Below are 22,720 nucleotides of genomic sequence, written 5' to 3'. Positions count from 1 at the left end.
AATCTCATACAAACGTCATTCTAAACTAAATGCACAGCATAGCCTAACATCTGTAAGGATTGGCCTTCTTGGTACAATAAGGTTTCATTTGTTAACTACTTTAGTTAACAAGAACTAAGAATGAACAATACTTCTACATCATTTATTAATCTTAGTTAATGTTCATTTCAACATTTACTAATAGACATTAAAATCAAAAGTTTGTAGGTAGGCTATTTGTTAAAGCTGCAGTACTTAACTTTTGGCGCTCTAGCGGTTAATAAACAGAACTGCATGTCTCTTGCGGAAGAACATTGTAGCCGGACGAGTCACGCCGGCACTGGGCTACTCCGCAGCAGTACGACTCGAAACAGTCTAAAATAGTCCGAATATAAACATTTATTATAGGTGGACCGTAGTGATCCAGGTCAGGATAAGACAAAACACGGTTTGGAAAATGGATTAATGATGTACTCGCTCATTTTAGATTTTTTGGCCCTGAGTTCAATATGGGCAACCCCCTTTTTCCTGAGCATGTTATTGGCCAAGGCTTTCCGTCCCGGGCAAGAGCTTCTCATCTATTACAATCCTCTATAATACACAGACAGCATCATAAAGCCAGTTTTTTTCACGGATGATTGCTTTTAAAATATTTTTAAAACCATGGTTTAAACCATTTTGCCCAAATAGAAAAAAAAAAAAAAAAAAATCAGGTAGGCTACAGTAGGCTACCTTTAACTTTGGGCTAGTTAATGCACCGTGAAGACACAACGACTGTATTTTTATTAACTAACATTAGCAAAGATTAATAAATAGTACAGTAATAAATGTATTGCTCACTGTTAGTTTATGTTAGTTAATATATTAAGCTAACAAATTAGACTGTATTGTAAACTTTACAATAGCCTATATAGCCGAGTCTAAATAGCTTAATATATTTATCATAGTTTTTTAATTAGGGGTAGCTACAATAAGACTTCTTGTAGCTACCCCTAATTAAAAGCATATGAGAAACTTTGGTGTTATCGAGTCCCACAAACAGGTAAGGCCTATATAAACACTGAACGTCATCGAGGGCAGGATGTTACTAAAGTTGCTCCAAAAGCATGCACAAAAGCAATACGCTGTCTGTCACGAATTATCAGTGTGCGTGGGAAAATTGAACTTATTCTCACTTTTTTTTCCCCTCTCAGGATGAGTAAAAACATGCTAGCCCTCCCGGGGTCCAGAGAGGCAGTAGTTGTGGCAGATCAAGCAACACAGCACTTCAGACTCTCCTCCTCATCTCTGATGAGTTCCATATGCGCTCCGCCTGCAGTTACTGCTTCTCAACATCATAGCACATTTCTTCCAGATTTCACCTCATTATCTACTATGCCCCTTTCATCCAAAATAATAACATATGCAAGCACACACACAAGATGTCGCTCTATCTATAACCATCCACAGAACGTTTCGTGGGGTAGGCTATTCCTGTATTTCAGTTATTGTAATCTATCTATAAACAAAATTTTAATAATTTTAAGGATTTTAATGGCATTTCATGATTTTACTCCAAAAACATAGTATATTATCAGGCTACATATATATTTGGCTTTAATATTTGTATAGCCTAATCGTTTTATAAAAGCAATAAGAGAGGTGTGCCGTATATTTGTGACCCTGGACCACAAAACCAGTGTTTGACCTCACATGGGTCAGTTTGTTGAAATTGAGCATGATTATGATTATGCATCATCTGAAAGCTGAATAAATAAGCTTTTCATTGATGTATGCTTGTTAGAATAGGACAACATTTGGCCGAGATACAACTATTTGAAAATCTGGAATCTGAGGATGCAAAAAAATCAAAACATTGAGAAAATCGCCTTTAAAGTCGTCCATTTATGTTCGCAATTGTGCTGCATTCACTCACAAAAATAAATGTTTTATATATGAACGGTAGGAAATTTACAAAATATCTTCATGTAACATGATCTTTACTTAATATCCTAATGATTTTCGGCATAAAAGAAAAATCGATAGTTTTGACCCATACAATGTATTGTTGGCCATTGCCACAAATATACCCGTGCGACTTGTGACTGGTTTTGTGATCCAGGGTCACATATTATTTCTTGTCCACTTGGTGAGATGTGCAGTCGATATAATTCTGTCATTATAAATTCTGCGATAATGTTAATGATATTCAGCAGCACCACTGTTTTCAACTGTGACAAGAAAAGTTTCTTGAGATGATTTCTGAAGGATCATGTGTCACTGAAGACTGGAATAATGAAGCTGAAAATTCAACTTTTGCCATCACAGGAATAGATTACATTTTAAAATAGAAAATAGTTATTTTAAATTGTAATAATACTTCACAATAGGCTATTACTTTTTTGATAAAATAAATGTAGCCTATAAGAGAACACTGAATGGAACATTCATACAAAAAAAGAGCTCTTTCACCCCCAGTTGCTCATTGCACTTTTGTCCAAAATGTGGAACACGCACATCACAGCCAATACTCGGAGAGGGTTTCTCTCAGAGGAACATATTTTAGGATTAAGCTACACAAAAACAGCAAGTCCCTCCAACTGATATTGGCACAATATCAACACCCCTTTGACCTCTTTACACTGCGCTGTGAGCATAACCCGAAAACGACCTTTGTTCAAAACATCAAGTGGGGCTGACTATATTCACTGATTCTGATTTTTCCTGACAAAGCCTCGCCTGTCTCGGCCTAGTCCATCGAAGTGATGCATGATGCACAGGATAAAAGCTTTTTTTGTGCTCAGTATCGCTGAATAAGAAATTCTGACTCTCTCATCCCTCACTTTTCCTGTTTCTCTATCCATCTCTGTATTTCATTGGGCTGTTTCAGTCTCCTGATGGGCTGCTGTTTCAGATAATGCTTCCTTCCTGCATGAAGGCTTGTCGGTGTTGTCTGATCAGTGCTGTTATGAGAAATGTGAAATGGAGCAAAGCATAAACAGCCAAAATGAGGCTTTCTGTCTCTAGAATGCTCTAGTTCTTCCCATTCCCCGTTTATGGTTCAGTTCAGGTCTTGGTTTCCTTTCCCTCCTGATCTTGACCTCATGCGCATTTATTTTTTGTTATGTCCTCAGATTCAAGGTCTTATTTTTTTCATTCCAGTTGTGGGAACGGTTCGACATTGAGCTCTAGCTGCAATCCCTTTGTGTAATGAGAGCAAGAGATTTTGTGGATGTGCCAGTGCTCAACCAGTCTTTATGGAGGGTGGTGGGAACTTGACCTACATAGTGTTTTGGATTGGTTGCAGATGCTGCCTGTTAAAAAGGGAACCTGCAATTGATTCAGCAAATGCTGAGGAACCACCAAGCTTTGTCTGTCAGACCTTTAAATGAATCCCAGAAGTCATTATTGATATTGATTGTTCAACACTGAGGTAGCAAATTAATCCAAAAGCATTTCATTAAAGACTGCATATAAACAATTAAGCTGTATCATATTTCATGAGGTTTGGTGGCTTTTCCAGACTAAAAGGCATAATTTCACCAATATCATTCAGTATTCAGGGATGCAGAGGAGCAGACTGGTGTCAGTCTGCATAGCTCAGTCTGTGGCCCAGAAGGTGGAACAAAAATTAAGCAAAGGAAAGCACGGCTCTTTATGGATGAAAACATTGTTCTTTTCTCCAAAAGCATGACTCAGTGAGAAACTACACTTTTGCGGTTTTCCAGCGGATTTGCCACTCAGTCCATCTTGCATGGATACATTTTCCATGGATTTAAATCACATGAGTATGACTGTTGTTGTGGTATGCACTTAAAAGTAACTTGAAACTCATCTTAATAATCAGATAAATTGGTTTTATATGTTTTATATATTATATATTTTTTGTGTGCATTAAATCGCCCTGATACATCAGATTTTTTTTAAATGTTTTTTGTTCTGTTTTCATTTTATTATTGTAGAAATAAATGTAAATTATTTTATAATTTTTCTCACTCTGTGTTATGCGATGTTGATATATATATATATATATATATATATATATATATATATATATATATATATATATATATATTATATAGATCACGTTCTATTATTGTTATTGTTCAATTTTCCCTCTCATTGTTGGTTACCATGGTTTTTTATCAGTTACTCACACCTGTTTCCCTTTAGTTCATTACCTTGTGTATATATTGCCCCAAGTTAATTGAGTTCATTGTCTGGTATTGGATGTGCTTTTGCAAACTGTTTGGTTTACCTTCATTTGTGGATATCACTCTTTTAATTAATAAAATAACTGCTGCATTTAGATCCGCTTCACCTGCCTCATCTTGTTCTTCAGCCTGAAACGGTGTAATATTTATTTATATTTGTAATTATATATATTTTGCATCATATATTGCATCATCATTCCATATCAGTTCTTTTATGTTTATATGTGAAAGTGATGACATTTTAAAACAGGCATTTAAAATTTCCTAACATTATTTCTGCAATTGTAATTTCTGCTCAAGTGCTTTTATGCCACATAATGCAGCACTAAATTGTACATCCTTTTCCTGGTATCTGCCACTTCAGATGGAGTTTCATTGCCTTACAGTGTGAAGATAAACTGCAATAAACTAATACTGTGTTAGACCAAATCAGCTTAATCTTAAAAAATCACTATGAATTTCAGGAGCTTGGAGTCAAGATGTGTGATAGAACTGGCGGCTGGTTCAAGAGTGGGTCATCTAGGGCTTTGCCTCATGGGACTGGAGGCTGAATGTCACTTGTAATCTGCTCTCTCAGTGTCAACACAATGTCTGGCGGCTCCTTCAGCGCAGCGTGTACTTCTCTTGGAACAACAAACACACATACGGAGAGCATATGCTAATGCCTCACTCAGCATTTCCAATGAGCGTATTGATGATTCAAAGCCTGATAAAGAAAGAAAACATTAAGCGAGTAAAATGAAGATACATATGGCATCATTCCATATCAGTTCTGATGTAAACTCATACAGTGGGACTTTTGAGATGAGGTTCATTTTGTTTTTTTGTTTAATTAAGCATATGCATTATTTCTTAATAATTTCATCAAAAGGATTTCACACTGTATATGATTTCAACAATTGTTGATAGGTCTTGAATTTAGTGATGTAAAATGATGTTGAGTCTGCCTCTGCCTGACAACAAGAATTCCAATTTTCAGCTCAGTTTAGCTGTTGCTTGGTAACAGGAAGGTCTGTGAAGTGAAATCCCTCAGAAGCCTGTGCTGCGAACAGTCCCCCTTTGAGAGGGAAATATCACTAATATCTCTTAATGTCAAATGTTTTTCCTCTTTGAACATGATAAGGGAAAGATAAATGATTAATTAGTTCAAGAGATTTGGTTACATGTATTGATGATTGAACTGAATGATGAATAACCACAATTTCAAGGACTTTATTGAGTAGTTCTTCAAATTAGCCAGTTAAAGCATGTGATTGGAACAACAGCAGCAAATGTTATATGACAACATTATAGATTCCTATACATTTTTCTTCTTAGTGAAATAGATTTTAGTAGCCTATATGAAGAGATACGAGTAGATGAAAAATATCCTCTAAACAAGTTTCATTATTCAGACAAGTGAACAGAAATGTTGCAGTACTTTATCTAGTCTTCAAAAATCAAGCTTTACTTGAACTTTTCATATTAAAGAGTTTATCACATCTAAACCTATAGGTGGCGTGACTCGTGCAATGTGTCTTATAGGCTTGATGCCAGACACATTACAGAAATTAATATTGGCTCTATATAGCCCTTATAGTAAAATAATAATAATAATAATAATAATAATAATAATAATAAGCATTTTCCCATTTGCAATTTCATGTTGAAATTGGCACTTAAACCAGACGTAAGTTAATTAAAAAAATTTTTAATTAAATAAATAAATAAAAGTAGCTATAGGTAACTATAGGTATAAACATTAAGGAGTAGCAGCCTAGTAGCTATATTAAACTATTAATAACTCTCTCATACAAGTTTTTTTTTTCTTTTTCTTTTTTTCGTAAAAAATATTAAAATACAGTAGACAGAAAACGGAAACACTTGTCCAAAACATTATTAGGTTTAACACGAATATTTTTACCCAGAGGTCAAGTTCATTATTTATGCTTGACATTTCATGTAACGGACCACAAACTGCGCTCATCAGCTGAATGTGGTAAACGTAGCGGTCCCTTTAAGAAAATTGGACAGCAGTATTTTGAAAACAGGGGTGAACTGTTATTTTAAACCTGAAAAGTCACTGAACAAAGGGTAAATTTATTGCATATGTAATCTTTGTGTTATTGAATGGATTCAATTTACCTTTACTGTAAAACTGAGGATCAGCTAATCATGTTAACGAAAAATTATATAGTTTGTTTGACCGTCCACCCCTCTTTCACACAACGGTCTATTCTGGATCCAAGGCTCATGATGCAGTGGGATTCAATAGGCTGATACGGTGCTGCCCAACGCAAGGTTTTCAGCTCCAGTCGACTGTGAATGAGCACGGAAATATACTGCAGCATCCTCATTCATTTTAAGTCTTCACGCGCAGATCATAAAGGTAAGTTCTTTGTAGTCAGTATCATTTTATTTCACGCTGTATTTAGGATGCGTCAGTCTCTGTTTAGACCTCAACAGCCCATTCAATAACAGTCTAGCATCCCTCACCTATTGTTCCAACTCCAGTCCAGACATCCAAATTCCATGGACATGGACACTGCCAATGACATGTTGCATGTGATTGTACTGTGCTGCGTTTATCTTCAGGGAATTTGATAAGCAGCATATCTGAAGAACCATTCTCTCAATATTGCTAGTGTTTGCATTATAATCTTCCTCCTAACTGCATTTTGCAGTAAATCTCGCTGTTGTCATGAAACCGCATGGATTACAGATCAGACGGACAATACGCTTGAAGTAACAACTGGCTTCCCCCACCACATATTACTTTATTTTCTCCATTGTAACTGTCTGATAATGTAGGCTATATGTATGAGTCTGGATTCCTGTAATGTGTTGAGCGGGCTATTGATTATCTACCAGGACTACTAATGTAGTTCCACTCCAGCATGCCAAACACATAGACACATACATTCCTTGTTCTTTCATCCCCCTCCTTCTGCATCCCTCAAAATTTGTCCTGTTTTAAGATGTTGCTTAAATGTCTTGGATCATTCTAAGCTTCTAATGGAGGTTTGAAGGGAATCAGACAAGCAGTAATGAGAGCTTGATTAAGTCATTCAGATATCCAAGTTTTGACAGGGTGCCTGTCGTTGCAGTCTAAAATGTGGCACTGGTGACCTGTTGTGTTTTTAAGTACTTGTATAAAATACAGCTGCTCAAACCACCAGATTTAAAGGCTGTTTGACTGAAGTATGCTGTCTGTTTGGATTAGGATAGCCTAGCTGCTTAAGGGGTTGGTCATAAGGTTGGCTTACACTTGCATCTCAAAATTCTTGTTTTGAGCATTAGTCATTAGCCAAAAGCTCACTATTATGCCGTCCGGTTTGAGAAACCACAGACTAATGCTTGTTTTGAGCACAAGAAACTGCCCGTCACTTTTAAATACCATCTCTTTTGGTTCCCTCAGAAAAAATAGTCAGTTTAAACTCAACTGGTGGTGGGTCACAGGTCGTGGATAGCAGGGAAACAATGCTGGCATAGTTAGGATGAAAACATAAATGCGTGAAATGGAAATTCACCCTATCTGTTTTCTGAATGCATGTTATTGAGCTTATTATGAATGATTTATCAATACGTATGTTTCATAGAAAAAAAAACCCTGGTAGTTCTTAATCAAAATGTTGATCTTCTGTTGAAACGACAGACTTCTCTCTGTTGACGTATGCTAGACTTCTCCAATCATTTAGTTTGCTTAAACCCACCCCTTTCCTACAGTCAACTCGAGCTCACATTCAGGTCTGCCTCCATCCAATAAACAATAGAACCAAGTCCCAAACCAAGTTTTTTCTTTTGCGACAAGCCGTTTCAATCGGATGTACCTCACAATATGGAAGACACAATCTGTCAATATTTCCATTACATCGCAACTTTAAAAGAGAAGAGAAAACATTTTTGAATGTGTCTTATCTTAAAGAATGTGTGTCCAGTCAGACTGTGGTATTTTGTCACAAATATGTCATATTAATATTTTTACATATTGTTGGGCTTATAAAGTTCCTGGTAATATTAAGACATTACATGTTTAGTTTAAGAATAGTTTTGTTATTTTATTTTATACGATAAACAATTTTGAAGTGAGTTGGGTCGCCAAAAGCTAGGCTTTGAAACAAAACCACTGGTTTAGGTAATGTAGGGAGTTTCTTGCACAATTCTTGATTAACTTTATACCGGTAATTAGGCTGTTGTCTCTTTTTACATTTTGATTACAAGCCACATTGCATCAAACCTATAGAATTCGGTAATAACACAACAGAAATGTAGTGCACTGTCCTTCGGCGGTGTAAAGATGGGATGTGGAATGAAAAGCTCAGAGCTGGAACAGTGTCATGGGATTGTAAAGCCATGATTATATGAGGAATGCCATGATGACTTCAGCAGAGATGCGGAAATGAACTGCGTTTAGAGGTAACAGATGAAAATGCAGTTAGAGTTTTTTTGTCAGCACTCCTCTCAGGGCTTGTGGAAATCAAGTTCTTTATTACAGTCTCCTCTTTGGCTGAGGAATTGTCTTAAAAACAGCAGAGCAGTCTATGAATAGCTGACAGATTTTGACATCATATTGGCATCTTGCATTACATGGTCGAGCCAGCTGCGATTGGATCATAATTTAAGCGGATGATCCAGTGGGTCATTCAGGGTGAGTTTTGTTGTTCACATGTGGAAAGTCTTTTCAGTCTTCTCACAGTATGAACGTGAGTCACAGGATAAATCATGAGAGTAATTAAATCCAGTAGGTATATCAGCTTTTCAAATGCCTTCCTCTTTAGCAGAGAGTGAATTCATTCAACCATGTTTTCTTCAAGACTACCTTCATTCAGCCCAGTTCATTTGTGTCTGTGCAGTCCCTTTATACCTTTATGTAAGTAGGCCTATTTGTTAATATAAAATCTAAATAACAGTTTACTATAAATCTATAACAATCTAAAAAAACTTTTACAAAAGGAAAGCACTTTCAGCCAAAGCTGCTGAAACTTAGTCAATCCCTTATAAAGAGTAAAATCTTGAACGCACTGAGCCACATCCATGAAGACCCCTGTTTTGATGTTGCGTCTGGTTAATCTGAAGAGCGGAAGATGGGAGGATGCGGACATACCCATGTGGCCATGTCTCAAATCATAATGATGTGTCTCAGATTAGATTCATTTCATGTCATGGAAAAACTTAACAACACTTTGTTATGGATATGGTAAAAGCAGTCAAACTTTCAGCAAGATGTTACGAATTTCATAAGTTTTGAGAAAAATCTAATAATTAGGACTGTTGAGTGGTATTTTTAATAATACCATATTAATTACTTGATATGCCAATTAATTAATCACAATTTATCTGTTGATTGCATACCTTTGTATTAATATTTCCTATAAGAAAAGCCACAAAATTAAGAAAATCCAAAGGTTAGCCTACTTTATTGCGGCCACAAAAGCACTGAAAAGACATTACAAAGAGCCAGTATATTGCTCTTTTATTGTTTTATTTACATATCATTGAAAATAACACATCAGCAATTAAAGTCAATATCAGTCCATTTTGAAAATGAGTTTCCAATCTGTCTGAGGTAGAATTTAAAATTGAGTAATTATCAGCAAGTTTGTTTACAACTCACTTGTCTCATATGTTTATGTCTCAAGTCCTGCTGACCCAGATTTCCCAGATCTTAATTTCATAATTCTTGTTACCAATTTCAATATCACAAAAAACAAAAACAAATACTAGCCTACTTTAAAATAAAAACTAATTACAAGCAATAGGACAACAAACTATTACAAGCAATAGACCTACCTGAAACGGTTAAAGCACTAGAAATAAGAAATACTAGCCTACATAAATTGTATAAAGTAATCAAATGTATTAAAAACACTGCATATCATCACTGTGTAAATTAAATATACATTTATTCTTATTAAAATGAGACAAAAGTGATTCAGTTCTCTTTTTTGTTGTTTGATTAACATTAATGACACTGACGACAGCAGGTTTATTAGGCTGCTGTCACTTTAAGATCGAATGCACGGTTCCTATTACATGTGTTTTCCTTCTCAACTGTTTTTGTTCATTTAAGACATAAATGACTGTGTTTATGAAGTTTCTTGCAAAGACGGGCATTTTGACACATAAGTATTATGTGAAACTGCTGAAGCCCAATTAGGTGGCAAAAAGAAGTCAGTTCAGTACACTGTCAGAAATAGGAGTAGGAGTCCATTTCTGTCCCCAAAGGTACAATCTACAGTAACGTACCCCATAGGGCTTATTATTGGACCTCAAGGTACATATATGTACGTTTTTAAGGGTCAAAAAGCATTAAAAGGTACATATATGTACCATTTCTTTCTTTTAAAGGTTAAGGTACAATATTGTACCCTTGAGGGTACAGCCCCAGTGTCAAGCCATTGTACCCCTAAAGGTACAATTAAGTACTTTATTCTCTGAGAGAGTACTCACATGCTCTATGAGCAGCGGCTTAATATGTGTGAGTCTTTCAGACAGTGCTCAGAAACCATCTTTTTGTCAGAGCGCGCACATAGCGAAATTAGTTCTCTTTCCCTGCTTATTGCATTGCAATGATTAAAAAAAACTTTAAACCGCAGTGCTTAAAAACGCATGCAGTCGATAAGCTTTCATGACCACACAGCACAGCAATGTCACGTGAGCGTAACAACGATAGAGACGACAGTCCAAAATTTCTACCGGTTAATCGTGTCTACCGGTATATCAACGACCATCCTCACACTTAAATGTGTTTTGATGAGATTTAAGACAAATCAAAAAAAAATGTACATGGCCTGTAGCTTTACTGATTTCACAACAAAACTAACTGGTTTGGATGCCCCCTGACCGAGTAGTTATTAGTGGTGATGAAACACTTTTGTGCCCAGGTTGCGTTATTGTGGTTTCATGTTGCCTTTGTATTGTTTATTCTCCAGGGGTGGTTTAGGCCCATCTGTCTGATTCTTCACATCAATAGGAGCCGCAGATGCATAGCCTGACCCCCAGCAGGCCTTTGTAATGTGCCTAGGCGTGGCGTGTGTTTGTGTCTGTGTGCATGCAAGAGGGTACATAGGCTCCATACTCGCTGTTTTGTTCAGGACATGCCACCGGTCTGTTTTAAAGGGTCCTCAGTAGGTTGCGTGTTAGTCACAACTGACAGGTGTCCTGTCAGCAGAACCACCGCTCTTTTGCGTGCATGCATTACTGTCCACAATCTGATTTTTCAGAACTTGACTATAATATTTTTTTTCCTGCTGATCCAGGTAGATCAGTAGTTTAGATTAGTACTTGACTTGATATTTTCAGTAGCCTCACTGCAATAAATGATACGTTTTATTTTTAGCAAAATATATTTCATGTATTAGAAAGAAATTTATTTAGTTTTTTATTAAATATTAAGGTTTATTTATGAATCAAATAGGGGTACACCATATATTTGTACTATATTGGTTATTGGCTTATTTTAATTAAAGGAGTACTATTATGCTCATTTACAGGTTCATCATTTTGTTTATGGGGTCTACAAGAATATGTTTACATAATTTAATGATAAAAAACTCATAATTCTTCCTATAATTTACATTGTTGCAGCATCTATTTTCTCGCTCTCTTTTAGTTTCGATTTCTTTAAAATCCGCCTTCTGAAAATCGCAGTCTGCGCTGATTTGTCAGCCGTTTATGATTGTCTAGCACTTACATCATGTATCTGAAATGTAACGCCTCTAACAATAAACGGCGAGTATCAGGTCCGTATGCTTCCTGAGGTGCTGCGAACCCTACGTTAACCATGGTGTCAGTTTTGCCGAATCAATTCGAGCCTGAGCCCGAGCCCGATAATGACAGTCAAGAAAAACAAGTTGATCAAAATGAAACAACTTTCGCAACCACGATTTGTGCAGGACGTTTCACAGTGGTAGCCTAATTCTTTATTTTATACCTCTCTTACATTACAGATGGGATGTTATAATTGTCATCTGACCTTCAGGGGCACAGGAAGTAGGGGTGCTGTTTTCACAGGTTTATAAACGCACACAGCACAATTTTTATAAAGAAATCAATACATTTTAAATCAGTAAACCTTCAGTAAGGAATTTAACTATGAATTCTTAGTGGGCTACAAACCTTTTTTCAAGAGCAAGAGTGCTGTTTTCCCCAAATAGCATATTGCAAATATTATATTGCATTTTAGACAGATACATATTGTCTGTTTTTTTGTGCTTCTTCAATGAAAGTATTTCCAAACAAAGCCACATCAGAACCATCTCTGAGTAGTCTCGCGTAGCCGACCTTCAGACTGACGGCTGAAGGTCTGGAATTCATAGCAGCTTTCTTTGGCCAAGGCCCGCCCATAAGGCCGTTTGACCGACATGTCAAACTACCAATTACAGTTCGTTTTGTTCAGCGTCACGTTTCGGGGCGTGGAAATGTCCCCACAACAACAGACCGGCGTGCAACAAGTCAGTCAGCATAGAAAATCAAAGAAGGAGAAGAAAACCAAGCAGTAAGTCATTGATCTGTTCGTGCACGTATACTACGTTTAGCTGATCTTGATAAATGCTCATTGTCACTCATGTAAACACAACAGTTTTTCTTCCGCAATCACACGTCTGCGCTTTGTTTCCCGGCTGACCGAAAATAAACGCGACACTCGCGCCCCCCGGAAATCCGATAAAATTCAACCAATCAGATGACGACTTCGACATTCCTGAAGTGTTTCCAGTTAAGTGTACCATATGCATCAGACGTTTAGCCAACGTTCCGTGGGCGTGACGTCTGAGGCTGAGACTATCTCTGAGCAACATGTTTCGTTCAGGAAAGAATCAACAATTTGAATGAATGATTCAATGACTCACTCTTTAAAACAGTGACTTGCTGCCACCTACTGGCAGGATTCATTATTGTTTATTTCCTGTTGCTGCGCAGGCTCGTTTATTGCATAGACAGTATAAGAAGTGGTCAGAGACATCTCATTGGAACTCAATTGAGACAAGTGAAGCCCATTTTTAGCGTTTTTTTTTTTTTTTTTTAGCACTTCCGTTCCTGACACGCAGACTCAAACCGACTCAAACTAAGCTGACAGATGTAAATCTTCTAGTAGCTGTGCGTGCAAACTGCCAACGTTAATCTTGCAGAGACGGCGAGCTTGAGCAAAGAGTTCTTTGGCGTGAGTGAGCAGGAGTAAGTATTCTGATTAATTATTTTGTATAGTATTTATTTTAAAATGTTATTCCCTTGACGTCCCCCCGATTGCCTGCGAGCTTCTCCTCCTGTCTGTACGGTAATCTCTCTACTGTGCGACAGAGAGTCGAGTGGTTATGACGCAATCGTTATTAGCCTGTTTTTACAAAAACTGTTTCTACGGGGCCATAAGGTAACATAGAAGGTAATGGAGCCCTTTATACATTGTCGTGTTTCTTTAGAAATAAATAATGGACAAATGGAGTCTTTAAACGCCTCAGATGTAAAGTTATTCGCTGTCAAAGTGACGCCAAAATGAATGGGAGTCAATGGAAATGCTAACGCAAGTGAAGTTCTGCTACAAGATGGCGGCACGCGGATGGCTTCAACTTCCGGTTGATGTATTACCCGCCTGGTTTATTGCCTGCAAAAAAACCTCAATAGCCCTTTTTTGAAATGGCGGATTACAAATACATTCCTTGTTGCATATGAACACAATCTTCCCGTGCCCCCTGCCTGCATCGAACAGCATGGTTCAGAATAAAAATCGTGAGACATGTTAAAAATATATTTTAACTACTGTAATTTCATCTGCCGTAGGAGGGCCGCAAAAAGGAGGTTTTGATTCGGGGTGGAAAAAAACGCATCTCTTGGACATGGTGACAACACACTACTAACGCAACTCAACCAGGCCTCGCGCAAGCTTGCAAAATTGGTTAATAGCAAAACTTGAAAATAATGTGGCTACAACCCCAATTCCATTAATCCATTACTATGGTTTATTGCTTTTCTAATGTCCTGTTTTAGGCTGATGGATTTTGCGGCCCTTTTCTTACATAACTACTGCAGACATTTTACAGGGCCTGTTACTAAATATTGCTTTGATATTACAGAATGCATCAACAAATAAAATCCTTTCGCAAGCACAGCAGATCAGGCCTTTATTGAATCTCTCAGCACTTATTCCAGCTCAGGACTTGGCGGCCTATATCATAGAGAAACGTGATTGCATCTTGTCTACAGGCTCTTGAGAAATATTTTTGCAATTAAAGTGTCCCAACGCTGGGTCAGCTGAAGGAGGATTAAGGCCACACTGCTGCGAGTGTGAATAGCTCAACAGAAGGTGTTGATGAAAGCAGCCCTATGGAGGTGCTCCACAGCAGATGGCACACACACTGGGAACTGATGTTAGGTGCCAGGTCACATTCCTTCTACCACTTCCGGAGAATTATTAGAAATCATTCAATATGTCTCTGCCTGGGTGATTATCTTTATTTGAGTCAGAATTATAATATCCTGCTTTTATTGGCTAAGAGGTGATGGATATGGAGCAGGGAATAATTGCCACTGTTGTAAAACACTTCCCTCATAACTCATTTCACAGCAGTTGCTTACATATTGGAATTCTTTCTAATATATGACAGTCACATATAAGGATGTTTCTCCAACTATGGGCATTTTCAGCCTTTGTGGACTTTTAGAAACACACTTCTCAAACTAAACTTATTTAAATGTCAACTAACAATAGCTATGTTTCCATCCACATGTTTTTATCCGAATTAAGTGATATCGAATGAAAAATGCTTTATGGAAACAGTAAAATTCGATTGAATTTCATGAATATCGACTCAAATGAAATACGTTCGGTCTCATCGGATTTTATCTTGATCGATAAATTATGCGATAAACGCTGATGGAAACTGTAGATGGCGCGATCCATTTTGTCTAGCAAAACTTTGTTCGCAAATGTTTGCTTGAATGTTGTGCGATTCAGTGCGAAAATGAATGGAAACACCTTAAAATGTCTCAAATCAATTCGATATACCAATTTGATCGCAAAACAGCATGTGACGTCATTACGCACAGGTTTTTATTCGCTTTAAAGCCGTTGGATGGAAACACACTTTCACCAGCTTTATTCGCATGATTTTTTTTTTCCAACCTTAAGATAATTCTATTGACAAGTGGATGGAAACTTAGCCACTGTCTAAAAATTTAGTTTTTTGTTCATTGCAATTCAGGTAGAGAATATTTTTGAAAATGGATTATCGGAATTAAATGGCTCGTCCTTTTCACCCTTTGTTTAGGTTATCATAGTTTTAAAAATGTTAATATTTTTATGATGTAAAGATTTAATGTCCAGGTCTGGAGAAAAATAAAATATAAAGCCATTTGAAAAGTAGCAATCAAAACAAAAGTTGTAATATAAATCAACCCCTGGGACCTTTAAGTGTCTGTATTAAAGAAGTGCTTATAAATGTTTAATCATCAGTGAAATATGAAATGTTTAATTTATCATTATATTACGTTTGAATGTGAATTATGTAAATAAGCAGAGTGCATTATGTTGAGTTAAAGTAATTAACTGCTAGACTCTGTAAGGTTTGTCTGACTGCGGGATTAAAATGTGACCCAAATCCTCTGGACAGGATGAAAAGCATGCATGAACCTGCGATTGTCTTTGTATTTAGGGAATGGGCTCTTAATTACGCAGTTAAACATACCATAGTGGTGTTCTGTTGACGGGATAAGATCCAAGCAATTTCTGAGATGAAGGAAAACATTTGGTATTGTGAGGTTTTTTTAACCTGTTATTTCCCATATTCTTTCATGTTTCAGTCTCCATTCAGACATTATCAACAATAACAATAGGATTAGCCTTACATGTGTTAGAGAAGCACAGTCACCCTCCATTTTAGGAATACTAAAGGGTTCATCCTAAAATGAAAAATCTTCCCATCGCTCAGGTATTAGTGCTGTATGTCTAGCGGAATGAATAAAATGTCTGCAGTCTACATCATCTGCCGTCTTGCATTCACATGACTGCTTTGACAGATATCAACAATAAAGGAATTTAAAAAAAGAGAAGAGGATCGGCGAATAGTTGGGAGCATTGGCAGAGGGCCAAGCACGACGCTCAAACGGTGACCTATTTCATGTCGTCCAGAGTGTGCTAGACTAGAGAAGAGATGAATTACTGTCTCTGTTGCCATCTCATTTCAGGTGCTTATTTATTTGTGCTACATTTTGGAATATTTCTCTTTCAGCAATGGGTTACGTCAACTAGTTGCTAACAGCTGCTGTACATTATGCATCGTACAGTATCCTTTTGATGACCCTCATGTTATGCTATGGGCTGTTATGTGATGGGGTGAGATTGTTAAAGTGACTACTAGCTTGTCCGCTGGGCACCTAAATACATGGTGGTGTGTACAGTTAATATACCCTGGAGTTTGTGTAGATGCGTAAATCATTTAGTTGGCTTGAGTCAATCCTGGCCAGGGTAAAATTGTGCCCAGCCCCCAGGGTCGGTTCAAGTGGCAGTGCATTAGCACTCAAACCAAATGCCAATTCTCATGGTGGCACATCCAGTTCTCTCTGGTGGCACAGTATTGGCAGAAATGCATATGTTGCCTGAGAACAAACATCCATTTTTTCTTTCTTCTATAAATTTGTGAACTTGCCTTTTTATTTTGAAATTATTAAATATTCTATACCCAATCCTTCGAAAAGAACTTGAATAGTTCCCCCCAAAAGTAGAATGGTCATAATTTCCTTTCCCCTGATATTGTTTCAAACCAAGTTGCATAAACCTCTAGTACAAGGCAGACAAAAATTCTTAAAGACGGTTCATAGCTTTTTTTTTTAATCAGTTCTATAAAAACATAGATTTTCATAGAGTTGGCCTAATTTGACACCGGAAAGTAAGACTGACTGCCGCTGACAAACTGCTAGTGGGTCATACTAGAACTTAAAGGTCCCGTTGCATGCGATTCCATGTTTCAAACTTTAGTTAGTGTGTAATGTTGCTGTTAGAGCATAAATAATATCTGTAAAATTATAAAGCTCAAAGTTCAATGCCAAGGGAGATATTTTATTTAACAGAAGTTGACTACAAAAAACGGCTCGATTGGACTACACCCCTCTACATCCTGCATTAGTGACATCACCAGAACCGTTTCTTGACTAACCTCCGCCCACAGGAATGCTCCCTCAACTCTACTGGCTACTTGCGCACTTCTTATAACTTAGCCTACTGTGTTTACTCAGCTCTTACGGTGATTTTCTGAAGTAAAACTGACGCTTCATCTTTTGTGTGGTGTACAATAAACTTTATTAAACTCATCAGTACATGTTTGATCATCATTCAGACAGCAGACTTGTAGGCTATTAATAAATAATGGATACATAGCCTACAAGCAGATGACAAATACGTTATAATAACCGTAATTAAACTACTAAACCATACCTGTTTCATCTCTATACAGCACTCTGACTCTGTAGGCATTATTGTCCGACTCGAAATGAACGCCGTTACAGAGAGTTTCTGATATTATCATCATTCCGTGAGATGAATTTTTCCTGACAGACTGAGCACGAGCTCATGAAGCTCCGCCCCCTGTGTCGTCCAGCAGCACATCATTTGCATTTAAAGGGGACACACTGAAACGGCTCGTTTTTCTGAGCCCCAAAAAATGTCAATTTAAACATGCTGTAAAAAATGATCTGTTGGGTATTTTGAGCTCAAACTTCACATACACACTCTGGGGACATCAGAGACTTATTTTACATCTTGTGAAAAGGGGCATAGAACGGGACCTTTAAGACACTGTCTTAACATAATGGCTTTGTTTATGCAACCGGTCCCTGTATGACTTTCTTTCATGAGTAGAACTCAAAAGGAGATCATTTAAAGGTAATTTTGCATTTTGCGGAAGAACATTGTTTTAGTTGTGATTCGGCTCTGCGTGACTGTGCGGATTAATATGGTTATTCTACTGCTCAAAAAACATCCACTACTAGGCATAAGATATATAACCAGTTTAGATGGTTTAGATCTCAAGCTGACTAGCTGAAAACGTTAGCTATACCCATTAATAGACATGGTACTTCCTTGAAAATGAATTCCAGCACAGCACTACAACAACCCATTATGAAATAACACTTCACAAAAGATAATGATTTACAATGAACTCAAATTAATCAGTTCTCTTTTTTATGTCAAAAAGTACCAACTTTTCATATTATATTCAGCATTTTGGTATGAAAAACATACAAAACAGTGGTGGGCGGTTCTTATCTTTATGTTTATTGCATTTTCTTCGAGAAAAATTTTACCTGCAAGTTACACTTTAACTAAGACGAGTTGATACATACCTCTCGTCTCAGTGCGTGCACTCAATCGCTCTGGTGCGCGGCGACACTTTGATAGCACGTAGCTTAGCCTAGTTCATTCATTAGGGACCAAACAGAGTTGGATGACTTTACACCATCATCACATCCCTGATTATTTTGTATATTTATGAAGCCATTTTTTCTTGTTGGTTGGTCATTAAGATGTTTGTGATTTGTAGACTTTTCTTGTGTAAACATTTGGCTGGATCTAAGGACATTACAAAGGCCTCCAGGGAGTCAGGCTATGCTGAAAAATAAATTATACTGACAGATGTTAGGCTAGGTTTCACTCAGTTTTGTTTCACAAACAAGACACTTTACAATATTTGGATTGGTTCACAAAATGGCAAGTGAAAGTTTTCAACACAGCTCCAAGTGACTCACTAGATGTTGTTAAACATTGCATGTGAATCACTGTCTTTGGGTGCGTTTACACTTGGCATTAACATGTGATCCGTGATCCGATCAACAGATCGGATCATAAGCCAATCAGGACATGGTGCGTTTACACCTCTCCACATCAAGGGCCTTCTGTATGTGGATAACAGATGGGATCTCGCATTCCCGCGAAAAAAAAAAAAGTTGATGCAAAGTCGACCTGAAGTGGTGGGTTTTCTTTTAAAAACAAATCTCGCAAAATGAGGAGGATGAAGAGGCTGCAAGTACTAATAATGTGGATAGATGCCATAATGGAAACGGTGCAGAGAAACATATGGGTCCGAGAACGTTGCCAGCTGTGGTGGGAAAAATGCGCGTTCTTTACAGAAAATGAATGGTTCTGCAACTTTTTTGCGAAGGCAAAAATGTCAGTATATTTGCGATGTACTTCACACTCGACTCTATCGCAAAACATTCCGATCAGAAGCGCGTTTACACTTGTCTTTTCAATATCTATGTGGACAACATCCGGATACAGGTCACATGTTAATGCAATGTGTAAAAGCAGCCTTTGATGCCAAATTTTTTTTTAACTCTTAACCAACTTACTCCTTTCAGTGCTTTACCTTATATAACATAATAAACCTAGAGATGAAATTGCTTAACGATTCATCTAAATCTCAGTATCTTTCCTCTCATTGGTTACCGTTTGTCCAAAGGTCATTAAAAAGTGTCCATGTATATCTGTTTTTTTTTTTTTTTTTTTACTGAACTCTCTGTGGGCAGTGAGAGCGGTGATGACACTGTAATCCCATTGAAATCTGGCCTACAATCTCCACTGATGCGATTAAGATGTTTCTCAGCTCTGTGCGGTAGGCGCTGCTTCAGAGCTACAAATAGGCAATGTTTCTGTGGGCTTAAACACGACCTATACATGGTCCTGCAACAACAAATTGCACTTTCATAAAGTCTTCGTTATGACTAGAATGTTTTTTTTTTTTTTAAGTGAAGATTAGGGTCTTCCCACTTAAGGAAAGAGGGTAAGCAGTTCAATGTTGGCCTGTGATTAAGGAAGGCAGTCAGATTGTATTAGACTAATAGCATTTGATTGAGAACTAACTGCCATTCTGGCTGGTCTATCCAGTCAGTTGTAAGATTTCATTAAGTTGGAAGGACAATATCATTCTGCTGCCACTGTTTCAGGACTAAACCCGGCAATGAAGTATGTCAAAAGATGTGTACTGTGATTCTGTGCTTCCTTGTACGCCAACTTTGGAAATGTGTCATCTCTGTGTGGATTTCAAAGGAAACTTCATCACGTGAGTATCTTGTGGTACTTTAACATACTCAGTTCTATAGTAGTATTATTACAAATGAACGCAGAGTTCCCAAAGCCGTACTAAATATTAAAGACTTTGTGATTCAGGGGTGAGCAGCAGAGATGCCTGTATTATTGTCTGTCTGGATGGATGACTGCCAGAATTAATCTCTTTATAAATGACCATGAAAGGATTATTCAGATTCAGACCCGTTTCATATGGAGAGCAATAAATCACCTCAGCAAGCGATAGGAGTTTAGCGTTTAACAGACCCAAATGAGGAAATGCAAAGTCCCTTAATGATGTATAGGGGATTTCTTTGATCGAATTAACAGCTTCTGGTTGGGGAAATGAATATCTTTCCAGATTGCCTGATGTAAATTGACGTAAAAAAGTAAAAACTATTTAAAAAATATATTTAAAAACTTTTTTTTGAAAATGACAAATGTATACACTCTTAGCACATGTGTTCATGGTATAAGGAAAATATGTTTTATACACTACACTAAAAGTTTGTGGTCAGTACGATTTTTGAAAGAAGATTTCTTTGAAAAAAATGAATACTTTTATCCAGCAAGGACATGATAGAAAAAGGCTGGAAAAAAATATATATTTCAAAATATTTATATTTCAATAAATATAAATCTATTTCAAATAAATTTCAAAAAAATGTTCTTTATTTTCATCAAATAATCCTGAGGGAAAAAAAATCCATCACAATTTCTTAAAAAATAATAAGCAGCACAACTGCTTTCAAAATGGATAAGAAGGAATGTTTCTTGAGCAGCAAATCAGCAATTAGAATGATTTCTGAAGGATCATGTGACTCTGAAGACTGAAGTAATGATGCTGAAAATTCAGCTTTAGGAATAAACATTTTAAATATAATAGAAAAAATAGAAAACAGTTATTTTAAATTGTAATATATTTCAAAATATGACTGTTTTTACTGTATTTTTTATAAAATAAATGCAGCCATAAGATACTTTTTTCAAAAACAATAAAAAGTCTTACTGACCCCAAACTTTTAAATGGTAGTGCATGTTAGATTTTCCTTTATCTTGTGCAGTCTGATTTGTCAATGACCCACTATTTCTATGTCAAGCAGTCATACAGTCTTAATGCATTTATCTTGTGGACACACTTGAACATTTTGTATGGAATCCCTGCCTGATAACACAGTTTTTCCATGTGCATGAGGACCGTTGAGTTTAGATCGTTTCTTTTAATGATGTAGGTCCTGTGATGTTGTGGAAACTTTGAAACGGCATCAAACACATCAGCAACAAGCTGCATGTTCTTTCTCTGTGGAAAATACATCCCCATGTACAAACGCTTTCTGTACTCTCAGCATGTTCACACAGTGTTCAAGAAACACGACTTGGAAAAAGGTGAAACTGCGCTTATGGAGGGATTAAGAGCTCTGACTCACAGTGGCCTTCCTCTGAGCCAACCTTCCCCCATACTGAGACGACGCGAGAAACTTCCACAGGCCCATGCACTTTATATATGTCGTTCAGCTCTAGTGCTGGATCATTTACATCTGAGTCACATTTAGTTTTATGTAGCCAAGTAAGCTACATATAGTAAGCTACAATAGTAATTGATAAACATGGCTTTATGATTTACAATTCACCATTATGAGCTGAAGTTGTAGCTTGAAATGTACTTTTTAGCATGTATGCAGGAGTAATGTCGCATGATGAATTCATACTTTGACTAAATTAGCACACACTATAATCCAGTCAACAGACTCATTTAAAGGAGCTGTAAGCAATATTAACTATTTTGCTAACCCATATGGAAGTAAAATAATGTCACATGTTTTTGAAACAAAAAGCCTGTTGAATTGCACTACTTGAAAAAAAATAGGCATTGCATTAACCATGCTTGCATTTTCATGCATTGTATTTTTAGGGCTTGCATTTTTATGGGCTGAAATTCAACATGGTTGAATATTTAAGCTGTGAATATTTCAATTAAAAACATTTCAAACACATTTTCATTATTAAAAATTCAATAATCCATATTCACCTTTCATATTTCACTTCAAAATATTCAAACTGTTTAAAAATACAACCTATAATATTCAACAGGCAATTTTCGGTCCATTTTATTTCGCTTTGCAAATTCGCTTCCACAAATTCAGTGGTTCAAATTCGACAGTAAATTCAACGGAACTGCAGGAAAAGCAGTAGATTACCGAGATACTCTCCCTCTGCTGTTAGTCAACCTCACCAGCAGGAGGTGCAAAAGCGCGTGTTGTTGACGAAGACAGAGCATTCATTCATTAAATGAAAATCATTATCTGTGTCAGTATATATGCGGAAAAGATGATAAAGACACAAAAACTGTGTTTATGTTTCATTCAATAACTTCATTGTTACTTTCCCTGTGTAGCCTACATGTTATCAGCTTTCTCTACATGAACAGGATTATAATCGGTTTCCTCGATACCTCATACTCAAGGATTCCCCTTCTGTCGGGACAAAACGCTTAATGTAGTTTATGGACTAATACAGT

General features: G+C 36.9%; 1 protein-coding gene across 2 annotated transcripts in view; it reads left to right on the top strand.

The window, feature by feature from the left end:
* Window positions 1-6,409: 6,409 nt before the first annotated feature.
* Window positions 6,410-22,720, top strand: part of fam110b (family with sequence similarity 110 member B) — a 51,422-nt gene continuing 35,111 nt past the window's right edge. The window contains exon 1 of one of the 2 annotated variants that reach the window (XM_081374106.1): window positions 6,410-6,540. The gene's annotated coding sequence lies outside the window, so the exon portion shown is untranslated. The remainder of the gene's footprint in view (window positions 6,541-22,720) is intronic. The other variant, XM_081374107.1, reaches the window with a different exon arrangement.

Source organism: Scardinius erythrophthalmus (assembly GCF_964197995.2).
Source record: "Scardinius erythrophthalmus genome assembly, chromosome: 9".
Classification (NCBI taxonomy): domain Eukaryota; kingdom Metazoa; phylum Chordata; class Actinopteri; order Cypriniformes; family Leuciscidae; genus Scardinius; species Scardinius erythrophthalmus.
Note: the sequence above shows the minus strand (reverse complement) of the source record. Positions and strands in the feature narration are given on the sequence as shown.